General features: G+C 34.0%; 1 protein-coding gene across 2 annotated transcripts in view; it reads right to left on the reverse strand.

Moving 5' to 3' along the window:
- Window positions 1-12084, reverse strand: part of LOC123548775 (metabotropic glutamate receptor 3-like) — a 66839-nt gene that overhangs the window by 23155 nt on the left and 31600 nt on the right. The window contains exon 1 of one of the 2 annotated variants that reach the window (XM_045336309.2): window positions 1351-1606. The exons of the other annotated variant lie outside the window; for it this stretch is intronic. The gene's annotated coding sequence lies outside the window, so the exon portion shown is untranslated. Of the gene's footprint in view, window positions 1-1350; window positions 1607-12084 lie in introns of those variants that run through there. 2 annotated transcript variants of the gene reach the window in all.

Here is a 12084-nt window from a genome sequence, read left to right on the forward strand (position 1 = left end):
CCTTATGACGTCAAATATGACGTCATATTGCCGCATGACGTCCGATATATTACTCCTCGCGTAAACGAAATCCAGTATAATATCTATTAAAATATATCAATGAGCATGTCAGAATGAAAACAATCAAGGCCTTCTTGCTATTTATCGTCTACCTAACCACGGTTCATCGTTCAGATGCTTCAGTATTTAACCACTTCGCCCTCGTGGTTCAATTCTTACGCATCTGAACTCTGTACCGTGGTAAATCAGACGATAAACAACTCGAAGGCCTTGATTATTTGTTAAATATACAGAACTTGATTTCCTTCGTTGTTAAACTGGAAATCATGGAGTCATGTTAGAATTCTGTTTTACTAATACATAACAGCCATGCATATCGACACTTTATTCAAATTTTCAACTTTGCGAAAAATATGCAGAAATTTGTATCATTACATGTTGGGGCATACTTTACATGATTTTCATTATTCATGTAAAGCTGTTGTTATGAAAAAAAGTTAAAGCCCAAAACATAGGTGTTGCTTATCCTATACCAATCATATATTTTGTTTTAATGTTGTTTATCATATCTGACACTTTCCTACAGCTTAATATTGTGGTTAAAACCAGCAACAATTCTCTTTGCCAAATAGAAGTTTGCTAAATTTGATCATGTTTGTTTCATATCTTAAAAGTAAATAATAGCGGACTTCATTTATAACTCCTACCCTGCTAAATTTCTAAAATGGATTAATCTATCCTTCAATTAATTTGGACATTACCATTTATAGTTCATAGGGGTATTCATAGAAGATTTACTGACTGAACAACGAACAGTGCAGATCATGATCAGACTGCACGGATGCACGCAAAGGCAGATACAATTTCCGCTAGTATGCTAAGAGATAAACATCTTGAAAGGCAACTGTCATGTATTGCTTCGTTATTTCATCACCCATTTCAATTTCCATTTTAACCTTTAAAGTGAAAATGCATGTGTAACATATTTCCTATTTTTTTCATGATTAACTTCCTAATTTCTTAAAATAACTTTTAATGCGAAATTTAATTAAATATCATTCATCTTATTCACTGTACTGACATGCAAACACTTATTCTGCTACCGGTTTGTTTATTGGCTGTCTTCTTCGTTTCCTAAAGAAAATAGAATGCCTACTTACACGAACTCTTTGGCATAAATTTCACAATCCAGGTAACTAAACTACTTGTAACTACATTCATATGTTTAACATATACAATCTACCTTAAGTCGTGTAAAATGATTAAAATAATTCTTCATAGTATTCATTGGAACTACTTCAAACGTGCTTTCTATTCCCACCCAAAACAATGCAGCAATGCAAAACTTACTTGCTAATTCGATTTTCCAACCTGTAAATACTAAAGATTTTACTCCCTGTCGAAACTGTTTACACCAATCAAATAAATTATCACGTTTTTTTTAATATCATGCAGTCTAATCAGTCTGATAATCTTTACGGCAGTGGTTATCCATAAGATTTTTATTTACATCGATATTCCTTAGAATGCGACACTCGACGACGACTGTAGGAGAGCGCCTGCAAATAACTGATAACATCTTCCGTGTTTACTAAATAAAAAGCTTGTTTTACTGTGGCACATAAAATTTTCTAAATGGTCTAAGAGACATAAATGATCTGATAAATTCACAGATTTGTTGCGGAAGCAACCCTGCGTTATTCATGAAGGAACAAAACACAAAACATTACAGTGCAAGAAAACGTTAGGCAAACACATTTAATATAACTGTCAATCATCGAAGAAAAATGCGGCATACCTTTTCTGATGGACGCTTGATAAAGCTAAGCTTTGAAATAAAACAGACGGATTTTATTTTTATTGTTTTTATTTCTTAGATTCTAACAGATTTTTATCTGATTTTTTTCAAACTATTTTCTTCATGTTTTATGTCATAAGAATTGATAAGATTTGTTTGAGTTATATTAACCTGTGAATTATTTGCTCGTGTATTTACCTGACATTTGCTAGAAGTTATTACCAAGACAATTTTTTTTCTACTCATTCCCATAATACGCGGCTAATAAACAGAGTTACAAGGTTAACAATTTTAAAACGTAATACAGAAACGTATCAAATAAACGTTGGAAATTAAGAACATTTGAGACACACTCATTTCTATAGAAATTATAACAGGCACAACCACAAATTTTGCATGTTTTCGAACACCTCTGTGGGTTAGCAATAGCCATGATTACTGAAAGTTAGTTGGTTTGTTGTAGCTGAGTTCGGACTGGTACTATTTTAGAGTAAGCACGGAGACTCCAGGTAGAAAGGAAATTATGTCCTACATAAAGATGTGTTGTTCTCAGAATATACCACCAAAGCAGATTCTACAAGAATCTAAAACTGTTTCCAGGTGATTTCATCCATTTTAGGCCAATGTATATAGGTGGGTAAGGGTATTTGATAAGGGATAATCTAGAGACCAAGATGTACCTCGTGTAGGGCGCCCTAAAACGTCAGTATCATCTCATAACATTGCTGCTGTATCAGTTATTGTAGCAGAAGGCACAGTTTCCTAAACATTTGCATCAGTGGGCATTTCATCGGTGTGTATTCGTGGAATTCTGACTAAATACCTGGAATCATCGAAGGTGTATGAAAGGTAAAGAACGCCATCTTTAGACCAAAGCGCAAAGGGTACAATTTGGCAAAGAACTTCTAAATATTTATGAAAATGCAAATAAAAGGTTTAATAAACTTCTCACACGGGAGGAGACATGTGTGTATCATATCGAACCACAAACGCGGGTGTAACATCAAACGGCGGCTTATGAAAGGACAAGAACGACCTGTTATCGCAAAAGAACTTGCAAACGAGTTATTTTAAACAGTTTACTTCAATTCCAAACGCCCTGTTTTTCGAATATTCCGTTCACCCGTTAGATCTATTACTATAAAGCTTTACAGGGACAACATTCTTAAATCAATTAGAAAATATTACGTTAAATCTCGCCCACAAACTGGTTTACGGGGCATCTGCCTTATTCATGACCATGCATCTGCACACAAAAGCTGTGTTGTACAACAGTACTTACAGGACCAGTAGGTCAGGCAATTACCGCAACCTCCATATTCACCTGACCTTAGTCCCTCCTTTGCTTAACAAATGCTGAATGGGCGTGGCTACAATTCCCAAAGTGACACTGTTAACACAGAGTATCAATTTTCTTATCATGGAAAAGTGCACGCATTTATGTTAAGGATGAATACATTGATGGTGTAAGACATGTCGGTGCCACGTTAAATCCAACAAACAAAACAAATTGAACTGGAGGCAATACATGTCCATCCGAGTACGAAAACTGCGCTCAGGTATTGGCAAGCGTTTTGGTTTTAAAGAACAAAGCAAAGAACATCATCGAACTTACTTACTTTTTTATTCTGTTTCAAAATGTCTACTGGTTGGTTGAGTTTATATTAATAATTTTTTCAGATTATTCCCAAAAGTTGTTTTCCATGTATACTTTCATCCTTTTCGAAACTAGCCCTGGTCATAAAAACCTGATCAGATTAAAATTCTATTTTCTGTTTTATTTATTTTCGTTCAGTTTCTAGGTACTTCAGCAATAACAATGATATAAGCGTGCATTTTGTATGTTTGAAGCCAAAACTAAGGTTTAGATTTGCGACTATTGCATCGGTTGGCTTTTCAGATTATGTCAATTAATCAGTCGGAAGATTTAACTGATTTTTCCATCACAAGCGTTTCATCTAATTTCTGTGTGTATTTCTGCTTAAATGCGGATTTTCAGACACACTGTTTAATTAGCAAGTATTTTAGGGAACCAGTATTCAATAATTCGATCGCTAATTTAAAGATACGAGATAAAAATTATTCCTGTCCTTCTAATCAATTGAGTTCAATTAAACTGACACCGAATTTAGGAAAAGAAACAGTTTAATTTTCTAAGAAGAAGAGGAACAATACTAATTTAGGTATATAATAGTTTTTAGGTATATAATTAAGCCACACTGTTGTGCGCAATTTCCCCTTAAAATAGTAGAACTAAATTAGCGCTGTCTGTAACCTACTGTCTCAAGAGATGGCCTGCCAATCACGACCGACTACTATATCAAAATGCTTCCGTGTTTACGTGATATTATAAATTACCATGCGGAATATAAACTATTCGTAATCTTTTTTTCTCACTGTCTAAACGACAGGACCATTACGATGTCAGCATTCGTAGTGTGAGATATACTTATGTTCAGGCTGAAACATAATCAATCACAATTTACTGTGCAGTAACCTTTGAGCGTTCATGCTGAAAACTACTCAAGAAAACGAAAAACAGATTTCAGAGGATGCAACAGAAATTCAAAATTCGGGTATATTAAACACGCGCGGTCAACAAGAAAATGAATTGTGAAAAATCTTCACTGGAAACTAAGACATTTTATTCCGTTTTTTTAGTACGAGTATAGATATTGCAAAATAGTTTGTAAGCGTCTACAGATTATTGGCATTAAATATTCACCAAAATTATAATTATGTGGGGAGGAGGATATATCGAATTTATGCTGTTCGTTCACAATAAACACATTTCATTAACCCTAAGACTGCCAGAGGGCCACTTTTGTGGCCCGACTAATGTTCTAAAACTGCCAGAGGGCCAATTTTGTGGCTCGAAACCCGCTCAATTTTGGATCGATGTGGAACGTTTATTTCAGTATTTTATTGCTAAAAAGAAGATTAGATGAAATTTAAATAGTTGTTATTTTGCACAATTATTAACGTCATTTCCGCCGTGACGTCGACTACGTGAAATTTCGCGCCGTAAATATTCAATTACGTTGATAATTGAACTTGTCTATGTAGTTTTATCTGATACTGTATACCTATAAAAATTGCGTGAAAACGGAATTTTTGGCACATTGAGCCCTTGTTCATACTGTCTTGAGTGAAATGCATAATGGTTAACGTATGTAATTTGTATGATATATATTGTACGAAACAATTTATTTGTCCTTAGTTCTGAATGGGATTTGTGCCTTCATTGAATATAGACGGTGAAGTTTGTATAACTATGGTATGTTTTCTACCCTACAATTGTATAACACATGTGTGAACGTTTCATTTGCTGTCTTAAAGCATTTTACTTGTATGTTAGTTATTTCATATTTTTTCCATCCAGTAATATTAGGTTAATAATACACTTTGTTACAACAAACTACATGTACGTTGGTTTACTGCCTGCTTGAAATATTGAAGCGTGGGCAGAACAATTTCAGATCAGAGCTTGTTCCATACGACGACAGTATTTGGAAAAAGGAACATTTATGATAATTGAAATGTACGTGGAAAGACGTTACACACCTGTACATGTATAATATTATCAGCGTAACATTTTTCAAAATGATGAACATATGGATGGAAGTGTTTTCCGCCGGAACGAAACAGTAACATCAATGCTGCTGATGAGAGTGGCCCAAAACATATGCCAGAACATTATGCCAAGCCTACGTTTATTTGACGTTCATGTTCACAATTAACATGATGATAGAAATTGTGACAAAGACGAACAAGAGTAACAAATTGATATTAAGTTGATGACATAAAAATATGTATGTTTATACGGTACCACCTGAACCATTAATTCCACGTTTATGTTTCCAAAGTTCAGCCTGCACCCTATGAACAGCGCGTACGGTCTCTGACAATATGGGGAGGGGTGAGAGGGGGGTGGGGGCAGTATACAGCAAAACAGGTAATAGCATATCGAAATATCGGTTATTAACAACTTCTCTTTCCCCGAAATTCGCTCTTCTTTAACTTATAGATATCGCACTTCGAAATATCGAAAAAACTCTCGTTGAATAAGGAATGGCAGTTTTAGCAGATAATAAATGAGTTCTTACGTACAGTTTCTGTTTGAGTTCCGCCGACCACTACATTAAAGTTACATTTCAATCATGAATAGAGTATAAATGATGGGGAAATAAACTTTGAAATGTAGGCAAACAAAATATTTCAATAATTTTCTAACACCACATAAAAATAAGAAATCATTTCCAACACACACACAGTTACTCGTTGTGTATCAAAATATATATCAAATTTTGATAAATTTGGTTGTTAGTTTGCGCAATGATTAAAAAAGCGACACATATATAGGGCAGGCGGTTTTAAAATGTATATTGTCTAATAAAATAAGCCTTTGGACGCTTGTGATAGCATACAGTCTATACTAGTATGTGGCACAGTTCATTTGTACACATACCGAGGCTCCAGCACCGAGGCACTATTCAAAGTTCACTGGTAGAGAAAACTAATAATAATAAATGAACCGAAAGTATTTATTTTCCGTGGAACATGGGACTGATCAATAAGCCCAGGATGAACAGTACCGGCGAAAACGAGATAGACAGAGTACTTAATGGTTTAGAAATGTGTTTACCCGCACCATAATCCAAAACGTTTTAAAATATCTACATTTTGTAACCCGTTGAAAAAGACACCTTGTTTAACAGTTTTTATTATGTATATTTTGACAGTTTTTTTTTCACATCGACTATAGATTAGACTCTTAGCTTTTGAAAATAATTTTGACCGGAGCATTACGTCAAATACATGATGCCAAATGCAATCAAAAGCCTACAGCTACAAGAGAGATATGGCGCCGTTCTTTGCATGACATTCAAGGAAAATAAATTTAAAAAAAAGAGTAAAAACGTTGAGTACTTTCCACGCTGCCAGCTTAGATAATAACCAGAAACATAAGATTGTTACCAAATATAATAAATACATGGGTGGTGTGGACCTCAATGAATACGTCCCAGCATCCTCCGCTACGGACAGATCCAGCATTCTCCGCTACGGTCTATAGGCCTAAGTTGTAGAATACTTTCCCAGTAATAACTAGCCTGGCTCCCTGGCTGCATGGCTATTTTTTTCAATTAATGCAGGACACATTTTATTAGAAATTATAAGACTCTAAGAAAGCACAATTCTATCTGATGGCTGAACCATACACCTATGTTTGGAACCAGGGGCAATAAAAATATCAATGTAGAAACAAAATTCTTGAGTTACTTCCCTCTAAATGAAGAAAGCTGATATATGTAAATAAGAACAAACCTAGGGACGGGAGCCAGTCTACGTAGTAACCAGAAACACAAGATCGTAACCAAATAAAATAAATACATGGGTGATGTGGATGTCAAAGATAAGCTTTTAATTAACTTTTAATTTTGATCATCAAAAACCATCGAAAATGAGAAAAAGTTATTTTTTTTTTATCTTGTTCATAGATTTACTATTACCGCTTACATTTCATATAAACATAATAACAACCATCCATTAAATAGGCTAAAACTCATTGAAGGAGGGGTCAATTCGCTTTCTTGTGAACATCTGTGAACCAGACAGCAATTTGCTTAACGGGGTGAGGAAATGCTTGAAAGGAAGGGAAACGGGGATAAGTCATTGTTTGCCAGAGGCGTAGGGTCAAATGACGGCGCTGAACATTGTTCTCGTGCACAGTTTGTGGGGGGAAAAGCTCACTACCACAGATACGTCGAGGTTTACTATTTCGTACCACAGAAACACACTGTCACCGTCTGGATATTTACATGAGCGCGAATCAACAACATCATTAATCTATTCACTTTCATGGTCCCGATCTTATTCAGAAAAAAATAATTAAGGACACAATTTCCATAAAAGTTTAATATGAGCCAGTAAACACGGGCACGGACTGCAAAATCAAATTTAGCGTCTTTTTATCATAACAATACCGAATTAAGTTTAATTGACGCGAAGTTTATTACAGTGCTTAGAGTACTAACTAGTATGTAATGCAGGGTATTCCAGTATTTATCGTTACAGTGTTTAGGGTACTAGTATGCAATGCAGGGTACTAGTATGCAATGCAGGGTATTGCAGTATTTATCGTTACAGTGCTTAGAGTACTAGTATGCAATGCAGGGTATTGCAGTATTTATCGTTACAGTGCTTAGAGTACTAGTATGCAATGCAGGGTATTGCAGTATTTATCGTTACAGTGCTTAGAGTACTAGTATGCAATGCAGGGTATTGCAGTATTTATCGTTACAGGCTGAGCATATATGCATGCAGGGTATTGCAGATTTCGTTACATGCTTAGAGTATAGTATGCAATGCAGGGTATTGCAGTATATATATTACAGTGCTTAAGCACAGTTTCATACAGGTATGCAGTATTATTTACATTGTAGAGTCATAGCAATGCAGGGTATTGCAGTATTTATAATTTATCTTTCCCGTTTTAGGTAATCCTAGTTTACTACATACGCAAAGTTGCAATAGAAAAAAATATATCTTTCGTTTTGGTAGGGCCAAAATAAATGTTTTATAAACGAGAACTTATTTGCCCAACCTGTGTACTTTTGCCTTTTGTTTTGTGCTTTGTAGCATAACAAATTTTATGATACATGTATAGATAAACTGCTTCTATTTTTGAATGTATTTGAATCATACTTTTAAATAAAATGAATGTATGCAACCTTCATACGTAAAGCCACAATTTTTACTTTAGTAAGAGTCCCTTAAATATATGTTTTAAATTTCACATTATAATCCAAAACTAATCATGATAACATACTTCTTTTGCAAGCGTATTTGTTTACGTTTTTACATATGTTAGGGCACCGAATTCCTTTTCACTCGCGGTTCACACCGTAATTTTATGGCAATGTTGCGGTTGCGTCAATGACACTGCCGTCCGTTCCTGTATCAGCAGTTCTGGCATAGAATTTTATCATCATGTATCAACCAATTGAATGAGATTTGAAGGCATGACAGAAAAACTATGTACATACATAAACTGTATGTTTACAACAATGAAGAAAACATCACTGATTATGCGGAGTATAGCTTCCGTTCATCCGTATTCATCCGTTTTCATATTATTAAATCAAGACGTTTACTAAACATGAGGAATAAATAAACGTTTTTTATAAAAAACGTTGCTCGAGATGTGGAATGCAAAAATTCCCTTCCCTGTTTATTGTTACGTATGTTTGTATATCTGGCGACATATACATCACTGCTATCAAGTAAAACACATGTTTCAATAATAATGTAAATTTTATATTGGCTGTTTTCAACTCTGATTGTATAAAGGGGAGTGTTAGTATTAGTTTTTCAAGGAAGCGGAGTCAAAAGTGGTTCAAATAAGCTTGAACCTTTCATCACAATCGAGCTATAATAAAATAAGTATAAACTAACTCTGACCATATGTTTTGAATGAGAATCAAGCACTTGTATCTTAAAAGAATGATAAAAAGTTCAGTAAACTATAATATCTAAAAAAACGCGCCTTCTTTTACATATTTACAAACTCCCAATTACTACTCAATTAACAAAACGTCGCGCTAATATTACAAACGTCAACGTTCGAAAATGACGGTTATATTTAGATGACGTCGTGAACGTCGTTGGCAATTTTGAATTTATAGTGTGGCAGCGAAATGTAACAATACTTCAAACAAATACAATCTACAACAACAACCTTCAAATCGCACATATATGTCTTGAAACAAAATTTTCAAAGTGAGCATTTTTGGGCAATTTTTCAGGGATATGATTTTTTCTGAACATGCGCTGTGTGAGACTCTTTGCAATGGAATGATTTCGGTAAGACAAATGAAGATATCAGGTACAATCAATTGTTTTGTTGTATCAGTGGTATCTACACTAACATTAACTTGTTCCACATAGTTTCTGTCAAAACACTTTAGTCTACAGCTAAAATTACTACAGACGTCATGTCAATTTAAGGATGACTACCCGTAATAGGCCTCAATTTCACCAAAAGCGTACAAACAACTTGATAATGTAAGCTTTGAAAATGTCAAACGATAAAAATAAGGTGCATATTGACAAGTTATATAGTGACAGAAGTTCTCAAAAATTTCTTTTACATTACCTTCCCTGAAAATTTTGGTTTTTCATGAGTTATCTCCCCTGAAAACTAGAAAAAAAATAATTTTCTCCTTTTCCCTACGGGGAATTTTAGATTTCTTTTTGATATTTGTATCAGAATCATAAAATGCAGCTTCCTACAGCAAAATTTTCTCGAAACTCAAGCTCAGATTCTCATAATCAAAGAAATTATATATTTCCCATAGGCATCAATGTTAACTTCAATACCGATTATCTCCCCCAAAAATGATAAAATTCGAAAATTCTCTCGGTGGAACGTTTTTAATTTTGAATGTCTTTAAAGTGACCAAATTTCATTTAAATATTACCATCCGGTTACAAGATATGAAATATCATGTAATATTCATGTAAGATATGGCTATTACACCATGTTATCCTTAAAAGTCAAATTAGCTTTAACCGGGTGAACATCAAAAGCAATGTTTCAACGAGTGGCGAGGACACGAGTTTGGCATTAACGAATGAATAATGTTTGGATCTATGTATAAAAGCTTATAAAAGCATTACAAACATTTAAAGAATATTTTCTTTAACAATAACTCCAGACTTATAGTTTTTGTCTCAAATAACTACACATTTTGCCTCAGGTAGGTATTTTTTCAGGTACATTTCTAGTATCAATAAAGCATTTACAATGCTAGAGAGATCATAACCGAGGAAACTGAAAGAATATTTAAATATATCACGGCGTAGACATAATATGATACGTCTGTCTGTTGCATCACAGATATCTATGAACAGGTGTTAAAGTTCATCACAGGGGCTCTATGTCCAGGTGTATAAGGTCGCTGGGTCTTCGAATTATTGTCCTTTACCGCTACAAGTTCTAAAGCAAGTATGTAGTGCAGGGGTGGGTGGAGGGAGGAAGGGGTTTTGAGGGGTGCTGCACACTTCATTATCTCTCGTGAACAGATTCAGTCAAACAGATTCTGTATTTGAGTTAATGTCAAATCATAAAAATATTTTAATAAAAAAGAAGTATAATATACATTTAATTAAACTGATATGGTATGTTACTACAAATGCTTTGATCCAAATCCTCAACATATGTGTTAACATCATTTTTCATATTTATTCAAAGATCTGGCCATTCATGTGGTGTAACATAATTCTGTATTTTGTTGACTTTATACGCACTTCAAAACACGTTTCTCATTCCAATCACAACTGCAAAAAAGCTTAATCTGAATTACCTCAAAATATTACAGTAATCTGTTAACACATTAAGGACTGGTTCCACAATATATAAAGGAATATTGTTACATACGCAGGGGCAGTAGCCTTGTTTTGTTTTCCATTATCTTTCTGAGAATGTAAAATATAATGATTATCCTGCAGATTTTTTCTCTGTTGAATGGAACACGCGGCAGCCAATTTTACCATAAAGACAGTATACAGATTATAACGTTAACAATCTAAATAAATGATGCCCTGGTTGAAAGCAAACATTTGATAAGAAAGAAATAAATTTAACTAGCATAAAGTGGTACGAGATATTTTTTATCTTTTACAGATCGAAGAGTTCCAGTTTCTGGCAGAAACGCCCGTTAAGTGAATGAATATCATGTTTAAAGAACAGGAGAATTACAAGGCAAACTCCATTTTTATTCAACGTTGGAACAATTTATTTTGTCTTCATCAGGAAGTCAACAATGAAATAAACAACGTCATGAATATATAACGTCATAAAGATGACGTTACGTTACAAACATTTTGGCGTAAAAATTACACTGTAGATAGGTTACATAATGTATATATCTAAAGTACAGAAGTATATTGTGACACAAATTGGCAGTGGTTTTACTTAATACATAATATGATTATAAACATTGTTTAAATTAATATCATGAATGAAATACATGAATATCATGTTTGAAATACATATTTATGATAATATTTACAGACCAATTAATGTACTTGGTCAGGCTCTGGACTTAATCAGTCACATAACAAGCCAAAACAATATATATATATATATGACGCTGTCAAATAAAAGCATGTACCACTTTAGCTCATGTAAATGAAATCTGTAATTCGAAAACATGTTTTTTTTTTTCAAAAACAAAATACCCACTCCACTTTGATCACAGTTCATGTAAAACATTACCAGTAAA

This window comes from Mercenaria mercenaria, chromosome 6 (assembly GCF_021730395.1).
Source record: "Mercenaria mercenaria strain notata chromosome 6, MADL_Memer_1, whole genome shotgun sequence".
Classification (NCBI taxonomy): domain Eukaryota; kingdom Metazoa; phylum Mollusca; class Bivalvia; order Venerida; family Veneridae; genus Mercenaria; species Mercenaria mercenaria.